Here is a 14,216-nt window from a genome sequence, read left to right as displayed (position 1 = left end):
TTTCAAATGTTGGTGTAGTACTTTGATTATGTGTTTGTGTTAAGAACTTCTTTTGTTATGATTTTGGTTAATGTTGATGTAATACTTTGATTGTGTGTTTATTTAATAACATTTTATGATTTTGGTTCAATTGAGGGTTTGGCGTTTATTGTTTATTATGGTTATGGTTTAATGTTCGCTTTTATATTAGGTATTGTAATATTATAAAATTAAATATTTTAATTATATTAGCATGTAACGATTGGTTTAATAATCAATCGCTACTACTTAAACATCCTATAGCAATTGGTTAAAAAAGTCAATCGCTACTTATCCATGAGACTATAGTGATTGGTTTGTTAACCAGTCGATATAGCCTGCTATGGAATTGGTTATTGATTTATTAATCAATCGCTAAAGGATGATAGGGAAATTGTGATTGGTTAATAAACCAATCGCTACACGACTATTATTTGAACGAAGTGCAAAAAATGCGATGTTGGGTAGTAGCGAATGGTTAAATAACCAATTGTTATAAGTTTATAGCGATTGGTCATCTACAAATCGTTGTTAAGGTAACAACAAGAAGGCTTCTACCGATTGAGAGTGATTGGTCTATGCCCAATCAGTATTGGCTTATACCGATTGGTAAGGAGGTTAGTATCAATCGGTGTACCAATCGATATAGGGTGTTTTTTACTAGTGATAGTAGTTGCAAAAGAGATTAAAATAAAATTTAATTTGGAGTAAGTAATATAATTTGGTAATAAACAATAATAGTTTAAAACATAATAAATTAAATATTTTTTAGTCTTTGAAACTGATTTATTTAAAAATTGCCTAACAAATTGCATTTTAGCTCTTAATATATAAAATTAATTGCAATAAGTGGAATGTCAGTAGGTCAAATTAGCTTTCAACCTAAAACAAAATAAAATTTGTAATTAATTTACTTCAAATCTTTCAATATATCCCTAGAAGAGAACAACATTAGTCATTTTATTTTCCAAATTATTGTATATATCAATAAAAGACACTTAAGTTATAATAATCCAACATTATAATGTATCATTTAACTAAATTTTTGGTTATAAAAAATATTTATTTTATTTTTTATTTGTATTATAACGAGCTTATTCATATTTAATGTTTAGGAAACCAGGAAAGACAACATCGCAGTAAATGATGAAGCATTGATCAAATCGTCCGTTGAGCCTAAAAAGTATCGATTTCTTTGTCGGAAACCTGTTTAGGAGTTTTTGGTTGGAGTTAGTGAAAATGTGTATATTCGGGAGAAAACATCCCGAAATTTCCCGAATATGCACATTTTTGAGAGAAAACGTCCCGAAAATGTTCATGTTCGGGACATAGACATCCTAAACATGCACATTTTGGGGAGAAAACGTTCCAAAAATGTTCATGTTCAGGATGAAACATTTTTCTCCTAAACATGAACATTTTCTAGACGTTTAATTATGTTCCGAACAATTGTTCAAATTGACATATTTTTTAAGTTACACTTATGTTCAGTTCAAAATGACCAATTTAGAATGACCTTTTCGCAGACAAATTCTCAATGTTTGAATGACATTTTCCTCCAAAGAAAAAGTTCGCGATATCTACACATTATATGCCCAATCAACTATATTTGACGTTAACAAGTTAGGGACCAAAAATGTAGGTGGTACGAAGAAATACTTCAACATTGATTGTGTCAAGAGTTGTATGAAAGAATCGATAGCCAAAACTAAGTTTTAACCTACATGACCTATAACTAAGACAAACAGTTAAGCTAAGATTAATATAGTTGTTCAGAATGAAGGGAAATATGTGATAACAAATGTATGTCTTGAGAACAACCATACATTAAGTTCTGAGAAGATGCGACATATTAGATCCTACAAAGTAATTGACGAAAATGCAAAGAGGAGATTGGATACAAACGATGAAGTTATAATAATTGTGGCCAAAACATAGCAATCCCTTGTAGTGAAAACCAGAGGGTATGATAACATATTTTTCGAAGAGAGAAGATGTAGAAATTACATTACAGAAGCACGAAAGTTGAGGTTAGGGAGTGAGAATGCTGAAACACTCACTAATTATTTTTAATTATGTATATATTAAAAATTTTAATAACATTTGTCCATTGAAACTCAATTGCACTCTAACTTCAAATTATTTCAAATAGGCTCATTATTATATGAATAAATATATTTATATTATAACTTTCAAGAAGATAAAAAAATGAATATCTACCAAACATAAACTAATTAAATCTTAGTATATCTAACATTATTAAAGAACTACATTTGTTAAGCTAAGAACAAATGTATTTGTGAAAACGGAGTTTAACTATTAATGAAAAAAAAAAGTGTGGCATTTTATGGAGGTGTTAATGACGAAACAAAGCAGAATATCTTCAACATCATGGGCATCAATGAAGGCTTTCATGTAAGGTACTTAGGAATTCCATTAACCGCAAAGCAGATCGAGATCTCACACTGCAAATCGCTGATTGAAAAGGTAAAAAATACGATATCTAGATGGGCAGCGAAAAAACTTTCTTATGCAGGGAGGATCGAACTTATCAAAACCGTGGTTATGGGCATAGTTGGCTATTGGGCGTAGCAAATGGTCATTCCGAAGAAGGTAATGAAGGAACTCGACAAGATGATGAGAAACTTTATTTGGGGTAGTAGTGGAAGAGGAGGAAAGAAAGTCAAATGGACCGCTCTCTGCAAACCGAAGGACGAGGGAGGCATCGACTTAAAGAACTGTATCGAGTGGAACAAGGCTTTAACCTTCAAGCATCTGTGGGCTTTGGAGCGCAATCAGGAGTCAATATGGATCAAATGGGTGCATACGAGGTTTATGAAACACAAAACCAACATCTGGACCTACAAAATTCACGAATGTATGAGTTGGTCTCTGAAAAGATTCTTAAACTAAGAAGCGATATTGCAGATCTTTATGACATCCGACTAGGGGACGGGAAAGGCACTCTATTCTGACACGACCCTTGGTTTTAAAACCAGTCTATCATCGACAAGGAGGAGTTTCAAAATACTCGTATTAGAAGGGACTGCGCAAAAGAGAAAATTAGAGACATCAAAGACGGGAATTGGAACTTGCTCTTGAGAAGAATTCCAGAAGGAAAGAGGATACTTGATCATATAAGTAACATACAACAACACGACAGACCAGATATTCATGAATGGAAAGTTGAGGACAATGGGAAGCTGGTATTGAAGAAAATATGGGAGGTAATCCGGGAAAAGAGTAGAAAGTAGAATGGGCTCCTCTTGTATGGTCAACGAAGATTATCCCTCGACACCAGTTCATCCTATGGCTCGCCTTCTAGGAAAGACTCAGCACTCGTGATCGTATCAGTAAGTATATGAGCATCCCGACGTGAGCTGTCTTCTATGCATAGGAAATGAAGAAACCATAGATCACCTATTCGGGAGTTGCTGTATTGCTTCGGAGCTTTGGGAAAGATTCTATAAAAGCCTGGAGCTGATCAGTTTCCCAAGCGAATGGAATGAAATCAAAGAAGCAACACTACTCAAAGCCAAGGGAAATAGATTTGCAACAAGCGTGTTCAAGTGCGGCTTTGGAGTAGTGGTGTATAACATTTGGCAAGAACGGAATGTAAGGGTATATGACAGAACCCGTAGGAGCATTGACGAGTTATGGAAAGATATTGTATCAGATTGCAGCGCCCTCGCGGGAACGTGGAGAAGAATTCCAAGCACGGAGCAAAACTAGAATATCTGTAGGAACTGGAATTTACCGTTTTTTAGACTCACTAGAATTGAAAGCATTGAAAACAGATAATTCATTTACGTTTTTAGCTTTTTAGCTTTTATTCAGAATGTTACGACTTCAAAATCATTCTAGGCCTGTCTAGAATGATCTCTTAAACTCGTGATTTTTTTTCCCGTTTTTGAAATTTTTAATGAAATGACGCTAAGTAGTTTTTCCCCCAAAAAAAAGTGATTAGAATTAGGTATGTTCATCAGTTCATCAGTTCGGTTTTTGGGTTATTAGATTTTCTCGGTATAGGTTTTTCAAATTCTAATTTTAGTCAATTCATTCAAATAAATTATAACTAAACAGAATTAAAGGATTAATATAATAAATAAGTTGCTAGAGATGTTGTATCTACTAAAATTACAAAACTAAAAAAATGAGTAAAAATCACCCATATTATTTTTAGTGACTGCCCTTTGACCTTCAATGCTCGACGATTGAACGGTGGAAGTAAAACGGTGTAGGCAACGACTATATATGGCGGTAGAGAAGTGTTGATAATGGTGGTGAGTTGTTTCAACAAAAAGAAGTAGAGATAGGTCCACACTCAAAGAACTCAAAGTCTTAATAAATAAGAAAGAGAGATAAAAAAAATATGTCAAGAGTCTTAAAAATAAGGTGGGCGACTAGCAATCCAGATCTTCTGCTACCAATTCCCATGTTCCCCTGTTGCTGACCAATCAAAATACAGAAGCATTATTATATTAATAAATGAATGTTGGGTTGAAGGAAGGGAGAAAGAATCCGGAACCCAGATTTCATTCCTGGTTCACACCAAACGCCGTTAACGGAATGTAGAGATAACGTATGGAGCGAAGCTTCCTTCCCCCAGGTTCCATGTCAAAAGGAATGAAGATATATTGTTTTGAGCGAAGCTCGCTTCTCTCCAGGCGCCATGTAATGCGGAATGGAGAGAAGCGGTAAGGAGAGAAGCATACTTCGCCCAGGCGCCCTGTTGAACGGAATGAATAGATGCTTTTAGAGCGAAGCATACTTCGCTTCAATCATTTTTAATGCTCTAACGTTCATGTAAAACCCCCCAACACACTCATGTAAAGACCGTTTACCTATCATGTAAAAACATGTATTCATCCATGTGAAATAAATTAATTAACAAAAATAAAATATTTTGATATAAAAAAAATTAAAAAATTTATTTACGAAGAGACGCTTTTCAGTGAACCATACTTCGCTTCAATTAATTATTTATATATATATATAAATAAAAATTGAAAATTGAAAATTTTATTTATGAAGAGACGTTTTTCAGTGAAGCATACTTCGCTTGAATTCATTATATATATATATATATAAATAAAAAATAAAAAAATTTATTTATGAAGAGACGTTTTTCAGTGAAGAATACTTCGCTTAAATTAGTTTATATGTCTAGAGAATCGAGCGAAGCATACTTTGCCTAGGCGCCATGTAAGAATGAATGAATTGACGATTTTCAAGGGCCATGTAAAGTGGAATGAATATACTATTTTCAATCGAAGCATCCTTCGCCCAGGCGCCATGTAAAACAGAATGAAATGACGCTTTTTGAGAGAAGCGTCCTTCGCCTGGGCGTCATGTAAAATGGAATGAGTTGACGTTTTTCGAGCGAAGCGTCCTTCAACCAGGCGCCATGTAAAGCGGAATGATTGTGAAGCTAGCTTCGTTAATGAATTTAAAAACTCAACCTTGTGAAACAAGCTTCGTTAATGTTATAATTTCTGTGAAGTTAAAAACGCTTTATGTAGTATTAAAACATATTTTTCCCGCCACAAATCTCACTCTTCATTTTCATAAGAAACTGTTCACATTCTCTCTCTCTCTCTGAGCGGTCATCTTTCTTTAAACTTTGAATCCTTAGAGTTTTCTTCTATTGTACAAGGACTTCTTGTGAAAATGTCACAAAACGAAGGCAACAACATGCTAGTGGATAATTCTGACTCCCGAGAGATCGTTTTGGCAGTTTGCAAGAGCATAAATGAAACCGCCCCCAATCTTGTATCCAACGACAACGCTAGTGATAAATCGGTGAAGTAGGTTATTTTGATTCATATTGTGTTTATAGTTTTTTTATTAATATTACACCCGTTCATTCCATTTCTTTTGTAAAATACTGATTTATGTTCTCTCACTAAAAATAATGCGTTGGAGGTTTTACATTAATATATATGTAAGGAAGAGGAAGAGAAATACGAAGACGAAGACGAATACAAAGTCATCGATTGATGAATCAGTTTCAACTATTGATGTCGAAGCTACTGATATTGCTACAGCTACACTTGTTGATGAAGATTTACCACCACCTCCCCCAAAAACCAAAACCATTAAAAAAAAGCAGCATTTCTAACAAGATCATCCCCTCATGGCCTTTTTCACATAATTCCTAAATTGAGCGTAGAACAGAAGGAAGCTGTGAAGGAAATCGGGTTTGGTTCTCTTCTTACATTGGGTATCTCCAATTTCCCTGGTCATTTTTTGAGACACGTATTCAGATGTTTCGAACTGGAGAAGAAGTCTCTGGTATTGGCCAACGGTGATGAGATTCTTATCGATGAAGACCTAGTCCAGTCCGTGTTGAACCTCCCGAGAGGGCCAATGAACATAGTTGAGTCCGCTAGGGCGAACAAGAATAATTACCCTGAGTATTTTAATTTCTTGAGGGATTGGAAGGTCAAATGGAGCGGAGAAGAATTAACTTCAGCTCCTGAAACACTTTCTATGATACCCAAGATATTAAGTAACATAAGTGTAGACAACGATTTCAAAATCGACTTTGTTGTCTTTGTTGTCTCATGTTTTTTATGTCCAGTTCAAAATTTACGAGGCAGGTAAACATTTATTCAAACATATTATATATCTTATTGTATTTGTGAATACTTACACATGTATTATATTAATTCAGGTTCAAAATTCCTAAATCCTTAATGGATGTTGATAACATAAAGAACCTGAACTGGTGCATCTTCACACTACAAGAATTGGTTGAAAGTGTCAAAATTTGGAAAGAAAAAGATAAAAAAAAAGATAAAAATTCATATTTTGATGGACCTATAACCTTTTTATTGTTAAATAATTACTCTCTTACATATGATTTATAGATATGAAATATTCACTTACATGTTTCCCATTCCTTTACTTCAGATTTGCTACCTAGATGGTGTTTTTGTCAATGGTATACGTCATCCTTATGAAAGGTCTTTTCTAATCATATTTTGCTAGGATGACACCACATTGTCATAGATTACCACGTTAGAAGCTCACACAGGTGATTTTGGGCTGGGCAGGGAAAGGGCACGCCTAACAGATATAGAACCTAAGATTCCAGTTAATTTATTAGAATTACCTGAAGACGATGAACAGGTATGTTGAAAGAAGAAATTGACTCACAATTGTCTATACTTTATTGTTTTTGAGACTAATAAAGTATGTTTTTTATAATCTACAAATATTAAAATCTAAAGTCTTGCAAACTTTTAAAGATACAACACAACAGTTCAATTACCTATCAGGCGAGTTGGAGAAATGCAACATCGATCTCAAGCCTATTTTTGAGGCCGGGTAACAAGATCAAAAGGGTTCATGAAACACTTTAAAGTGAATAATGATGAGGGTTGTGTAAGTAGGGAAGATCCTCCAAAGGAGGCACTTGGGGACACTTTAGAGAGTGTCGGCTTGAAAATAAATAGTCCCCTAGTTGAATACCCATATGAGGATGCAACTGAGCACAATGAAGATAGTCCATCACCCTCTGTTGAATGGAATGATGAGGGTGAGGAAACCAAAGCTTGCAAAGCTTCTAAATCTTATGAATCTTCTGAAGATGAATATGAAGATGAGGGGAGACGCGTCAACATTAGAGACTATCCGAAGAGGAAGATCACAAAAATTTCGGTATACCTTCAATCCCCTTACATGAAAGTCATTACGAAGAAGTTGGACCAAAAAATAACCAACAAGGAACAGAGATTGGCCGATTTAGTATTTTGTGAAGACCTTGATGAAAAATAAGTGAAGCATGCTTTTCTAAATTTTAAATATTAAAGTAGTTATGTTCTACATGAATCTATTTTGCAGGAAGGTATTGTACCAAGGGTCTTCCAGTAATATAACTCGTAAAGTATTGCAAACAATGAAAGATAAAGAAGAAGTTGCGAGCGAAGTGGTGGACGCTTGGGACATACATTTTCACTTCAAATTTAGTAGGTTAGCAAGGCATGAAAAACGAATAATTATTTTTTCAACAATATAATATGTAAATGCTTCGCTTGGTTTTGTACTATGTATTTCTCAATGTTCATGACTTTGATAGTTTAGAGTTTATGCAGATTAATATGTGATTTGATTACAACTCATTTTCCGGTTGCCTTCAAGAAGACATGACGAACTTCAAAATAACATAAGAACACATAAAAAAATGTTGACCTGGTATGTGCATAACCATTCCAACTAACGAATTTCGTTTATGCTTATATGCAATGATATCAAATAATTCATGTTTGTATTCTTTTTACAAATATTCCTACCGGTCCTCCATGTCGAGCATTACTTTCTTGTATGTGCCAATATGTCTATTTCCAAAATCCAAGTAATAGACAACATGGGACGTCCGTGTAATGTTAAAATTCTGGAGAAGTATACCAATTTGACTAGCCACATTAATAATTTTGGGGCTTTCTTGGAAGAACTATGCCTAGTAAAAATATCGGAAAAAATTAAAAAATGAAGAAAATGGCTCCAAAGCTGAAGTGGCAAGATATAACAAACAAAATTGACTATGGTATATATTTAATGAGGCATATGGAAACATATAGAGGAGATATGAAGAAGTGGGATATTAACATCACTAGTGACAATGTAAGTGTTAAACATAAGTTAGTCTATGACAATTTTTTATACATTTTCTTATACTTTCTCTTTTTGTTTTGAAGGTCGAAGAAGCTTTGAGTACACTGAGGATCAAATATTTATACAAAGTTCTTATGTCATACCACAATGTCAATAAGATTAACTTAAAGAAGTCAATTAGATGAAGATTTTAGAGTTGTATGTATAAATGAATTTTAATTAGTGTACTTTCACTTTATGCACTTATAATCTATTTATGTTTATAATATAAAACTTTCAATGATTATATTTCACATTTTGCACTTCTTGTACCCATATTTTTATTCGCTAACGGACAAAGGTATTTCAAACATCTCTTCATGAATTTGAAAAAAATATATTCCTTCATGAAGCGATTTTAAATTCACAGAAATTATAACATTAACGAAGCTAGCTTCACAAGGTTGAGTTTATAATTTCATAAACAAAATTAGCTTCACAAGTTCTGTTTTTAAATTCATAAACGAAGCTAGCTTCACATGTTATGAAGCAATTTTAACTTCACAGAAATTATAACATTAACGAAGCTAGCTTCACAAGTTTGGATATTTAATTTCATAAACGAAGCTAGCTTCACGGTTTCTGTTTTTAAATTCATAAACGAAGTTAGTTTCACAAGTTATGAAGCGATTTTAACTTCACATAAATTATAACATTAATGAATCTAGCTTCACAAGGTTGAGTTTTTTATTTCATAAACGAAGCTAGTTCACAAGTTCTGTTTTTAAATTCATAAACGAATCTAGTTTCACAAGTATTGTTTTTAACTTCACAAGTCCTTTCATGTAACGCCCCTACCGGAGTAATATAAAGATGTTAATACATGAATGAAAAATCATTTATTACTTCATCAACAGGCGCTACAATTTGATTCATTTCGCCTCTTCAACTCTCTGAAGTAGCTAGTGTCATCATCTATTTAGTATCTCTCTTTCTGTTTTGACTCTCTCCCTCCTAAGTCTCTATCGGAAAACAGGTTCTTTGACTACCACATTCATTCTCTTCATTCATTTAGTGAAATACTCATCTTAGGAGGCAGAGATGGAGCCAGAGATGCCGGTTTTATCACAGTAATATTTGGAGCGATACTTAAGTATAATCAACGAGGACCCTATCCCTTTTGGTGTCTTTCATGTAGATGAGATTCTACCTCTTATCCGAATAAATGTTAACGGGGTGCTGATGGCCCACATGCAAAGCAGATGGAGTACGGATACTCGTTCTTTTGTCATTGGGGACATGCACATATACCCGACGATTGAGGACTTCGCTTCAATCCTCAAGTGTGGGAGTCATTTACTCATGGTTATGTCTATCAATCCTAAACCTCAATATGTTGTCGAAACTTGCTATAACTTCTATGGTTGTACAATGTTTGACGCTATATTGTTTACCCTTCAACATGGATTTCTCAATATGGCACACATAGACGATTACATTTGGCGTGTATAGGGAGCTGAAAGGACCATCAGCCACACAAAGCAAACTAATCATGCTTGTGGTTCTTTCTCATTTTTTGTATCTAGCTGAAGAAGGATGGCCTTCGGATAGGCTCCTGGAGGTAGTTCCTGCACTGATGGGAAATGTCCGATGTTTGGTTAGCCTTGTACTCGCCGAGACACTCCTTGGTATCAACGACTTTGTTCCAGACCCAAATAATTATTCCCGCCGAGGATCACCTTTGGTTCTATACCTCTGGTTGTTAAAAAAATTGCATTTGTTTCACCTTCCTTCAATTCCTTACCCTTCATTCGCAAATTATATTTCTGATATTCACCCAATTCGGTTCATTGTTCTGTGGTATCTCTTTAGTCACATGATGTACAAGATGAGAGGTGCTCCATTCATCATTGTGTTGGGCCTAGAGGGATCTACCTCCTACTATACAACTATCATATATCGATAATTTGGCCTACGGAATCCCCTACCTTGAAATGCACTCAATCCTCCTACAGACTTGATGCATATTTCTACTGATCTTTACCTCGAGTACGCATCAATAATGGAGCTTGTTATTATAGTTCAATTCCCCAATCGATGGATCAATGCTATGAACGAAGTAGTTCAGTTATACATTCCACCCGTGGTCAAACAAGAAGTCGTAGCGATGATAGGATCGAATGACGAGTCAAGCTCTAATACAGATTAGGGCTTAATTTATTTATGTATAACTTCTAGCTTATGAATTGCTGTTTGGTTTCTTAATCTGTATAATTTATCTATACAGATTATGAAATATTTTTGTGTTTTTTGTACCCAAATGCAAATCAATTGTTGTGAAGTTAAAATTTGAATCATTATCATTATAAATTATTGCAATATAGATGTCATTTTCATTTAAAACTATAATGTAAAAACAATTATGCATTCATGTAAAAATAAAGAACGAAGCTTGCTTCGCTTGATAGTTACTGTTTGGTATGATTCTAGTGAACGAAGCTTGTTTTGCTTGTTAGTTAGTTTATTATAGTGAGAAAGCGCTAGAGAACGAAGTATGCTTCGCTTGTTAATTAGAGTTTATTTAAATTAATTTTTATTCATAAAACGTTCATGTAAAACCCTAAATGCACTCATGTAAAACCCTAAATACACTCATGTCAAACCCCTAATGATTTCATGTAAAAACAATAAAGAGTTCATGTAAGAACAATGCTTACAAAGAACGAAGGTTGCTTAACTTGTTAGTTACGGTTTACCATGATTCTAGGGAACAAAGATTGCTTCGCTTGTTAGTTAGTTTAATAAATAGAACAATCTCTAAAGAACAAAGCTTGATTCGCTTGTTACTAAGAGTTTATAATGCTTATAGGGAACAAAGCTTTCTTCACTTCACTTGTTAATTATTAAAATGATCATGTAAAATACCTAATTCATTCATGCAAAAATAATAAAGGGTTCACGATTAGCGTGTCATAGATTCATGTAAAACCAATGCTCATATGGAACGAAACTTGCTTCACTTTTTAAATACAGTTTATAATGCTCATGGGGAACGAAGCTTGCTTCACTTGTTAAATATATCCCATCAATGGTCAATCCGCATTAATGAAGCAAGCTATATTCAAATTAAATTTCTTCAAAATGTTCATTTTGATAAATGATGTCATCAATGCATTGTGAAGCGCCAAAATTTGTCTTATCATTTCAGTTGTCATGTGTACGGCAGTCTCTGTATACGGATATTAAAGAGAAAAACATTTTTATATTATAAATAAAAATGTGGGAAATAGTGGAATGTGATTAAGAAGAGTATAGGTAGACGTGCAACAAGTGTGGTGAATTGTGAAGATAAGATCAAATAATTTATAATCATTATGAAGAATATGAAGAATATAATGATGAGAATGTGAAAGGTCACATTAATACTTTCTTCCTTTTTATTCATTAAATAAATAAATATATATATTCCTTCCTTTTTATTCATTATTTTATAATTGACATAGTTAAATCTGAATTAAAATATATATAACAATAATTTTTTTATTTATATGACGATTCGTTATAACGTTAATGTAAAACATAGATGAATATTTTCAAATTAACACACAATCCTTCATAAATTATTGTAAAAGCATAATTATTATTATTATTATCAGATTGGATGAACTACATTCCATTACAACGTTTGATAAACAATTCTACATTATAACAATATTCATCTACATTACAACGTTTGATAAACACAGTTGTACATTATAACAATATTCATCTACATCTCCATTGAAGCAACTATAACAGATCTCCCACAGCTAATGAATCCCACATGTTGAGATATTTCATATTTCAAATGTTTTCCACCCTAGGGAATCTCCTACAATTGTCTTTTCCCACTAGTGGTGGACATGTATCATCTTCATTTGGTCGGTAGTTTCAACTTCATGTATGAATTCTTCATAGTAACTGAAGATGTTTTCCACCACAACTGGACACTCTTCATCTTCATTGAAGAAGTTTTCCACCATATAGAATCTCCCACAGAGTAGATTCGAACAAAAGATCTTAAACAACACACACAATGCTCATGCTAAAAAATTTCATTTGTGTTGCTTTCCAAGGAGATGAATCCCCTCCTTTATAATAGAAAAGAGTAACGACATATTGAATATATTCACACCACTAGCGTGATGAAATATCACATCAGAGGATAAATCTGCAGTCTTATGACTCATCTATTCAATCCATCTATCATCTCATCAACGGTCAATCTGCAATAATGAATTCATTATATATATAATTTCATTATAGCAATATTTAATTATATAAAACTTTCTATGAGCGAAAAATGCTTCACTTAATCGAGGTTCTTTTATTTTAGCAATATTTAATAATATAAAACTTTTCAAAGTTAATGTAAATACTTATAGTGAACGAAGCTTGCTTCGCTTGGTAATTATTATATATTTAAATTAATATAGTTGATTGTTTACATGAATGTGTGTATTATTTTAAATTTATTTTCTCATGGTTTTACATTTGATACCTTAGATACTTCGCATAAAAACAAATTGAACTGAAGTATGCTTCACTGAAGCGTATGCTTCACTGAAGCGTATGCTTCACTGAAGCGTATGCTTCACTGAAGCAAAGTATGCTTCACTGAAAAGCGCCTCTTCATTAATATTAATTAGTTTTGTAATATTTTTTTATTAAATATAAATTTTATTTTTGTTAATTCATTTTTTCACATAGTAGAATAAATGTTATTTCATAAAAGTTAAATTGTCTTTATATGGAAGAGTTTGAGGTTTTACATGAACCTCTAGGCATAAAAACTAATTGAAGCGAAGGAATCTTCGCTCTATACCTCTCTATATTCCGTTTTACATAGAGCATGGAGCGATGTAAGCTTCGTTAAATACGTTTTCTCTACATTCTGTTAATAGTGTTTATGGTTTTACTTAGAAAAACGTAGAGGACGAATGAATGCTTCATTTTCGGTTGACATTAAGTGATTAATAGGTTTTCATTACTTTGGTCATTGTTTTATATCGATCCCCATGCATACATTCTAGCTTGTTCATGGTTTGAAATCAAATTTACATACAAATATATTTCAGCTTTCACATGAAACTGGAATTCAATAGTTGAGATGACAAAAGAATAGTGAATGGAGTATCGGCGTCAATGCTGAAACTTTCGTCTCGTTGTTGAGGAGTTGAGAATTGAGCAGTTGTTGTTGTTGGCATTGCATTTGATGGCTGGAATGATATAACAATTTAAAAGTTATTAATAAATAAAGAGTAATAACCCAATTATTATTAATGTAGTTAAGCGAGCAATTACATACCGGATTTATTGGTGATTCGCTTGTTTTTTGTTGATTTTATTTTTCTTGAATTCCTCTCTAGTCCACATTTCCTTCTTTTACCAGACTTTGTTGTCTTCTTAGTTTTCATTCCTTTCGCTCGAACGGGGGCACCCTTAGCAGAACCTGATACAACTGGTGGAGTTTGCGTATTTATATCCTCTTGTAATTTTTTATCCACATACTTACACTAGCTAAGCATAATTTCTTTCACATGCCTATACGTGTCATCTCT

Source organism: Impatiens glandulifera, unplaced genomic scaffold (genome assembly GCF_907164915.1).
Source record: "Impatiens glandulifera unplaced genomic scaffold, dImpGla2.1, whole genome shotgun sequence".
Classification (NCBI taxonomy): Eukaryota; Viridiplantae; Streptophyta; class Magnoliopsida; order Ericales; family Balsaminaceae; genus Impatiens; species Impatiens glandulifera.
Note: the sequence above shows the minus strand (reverse complement) of the source record.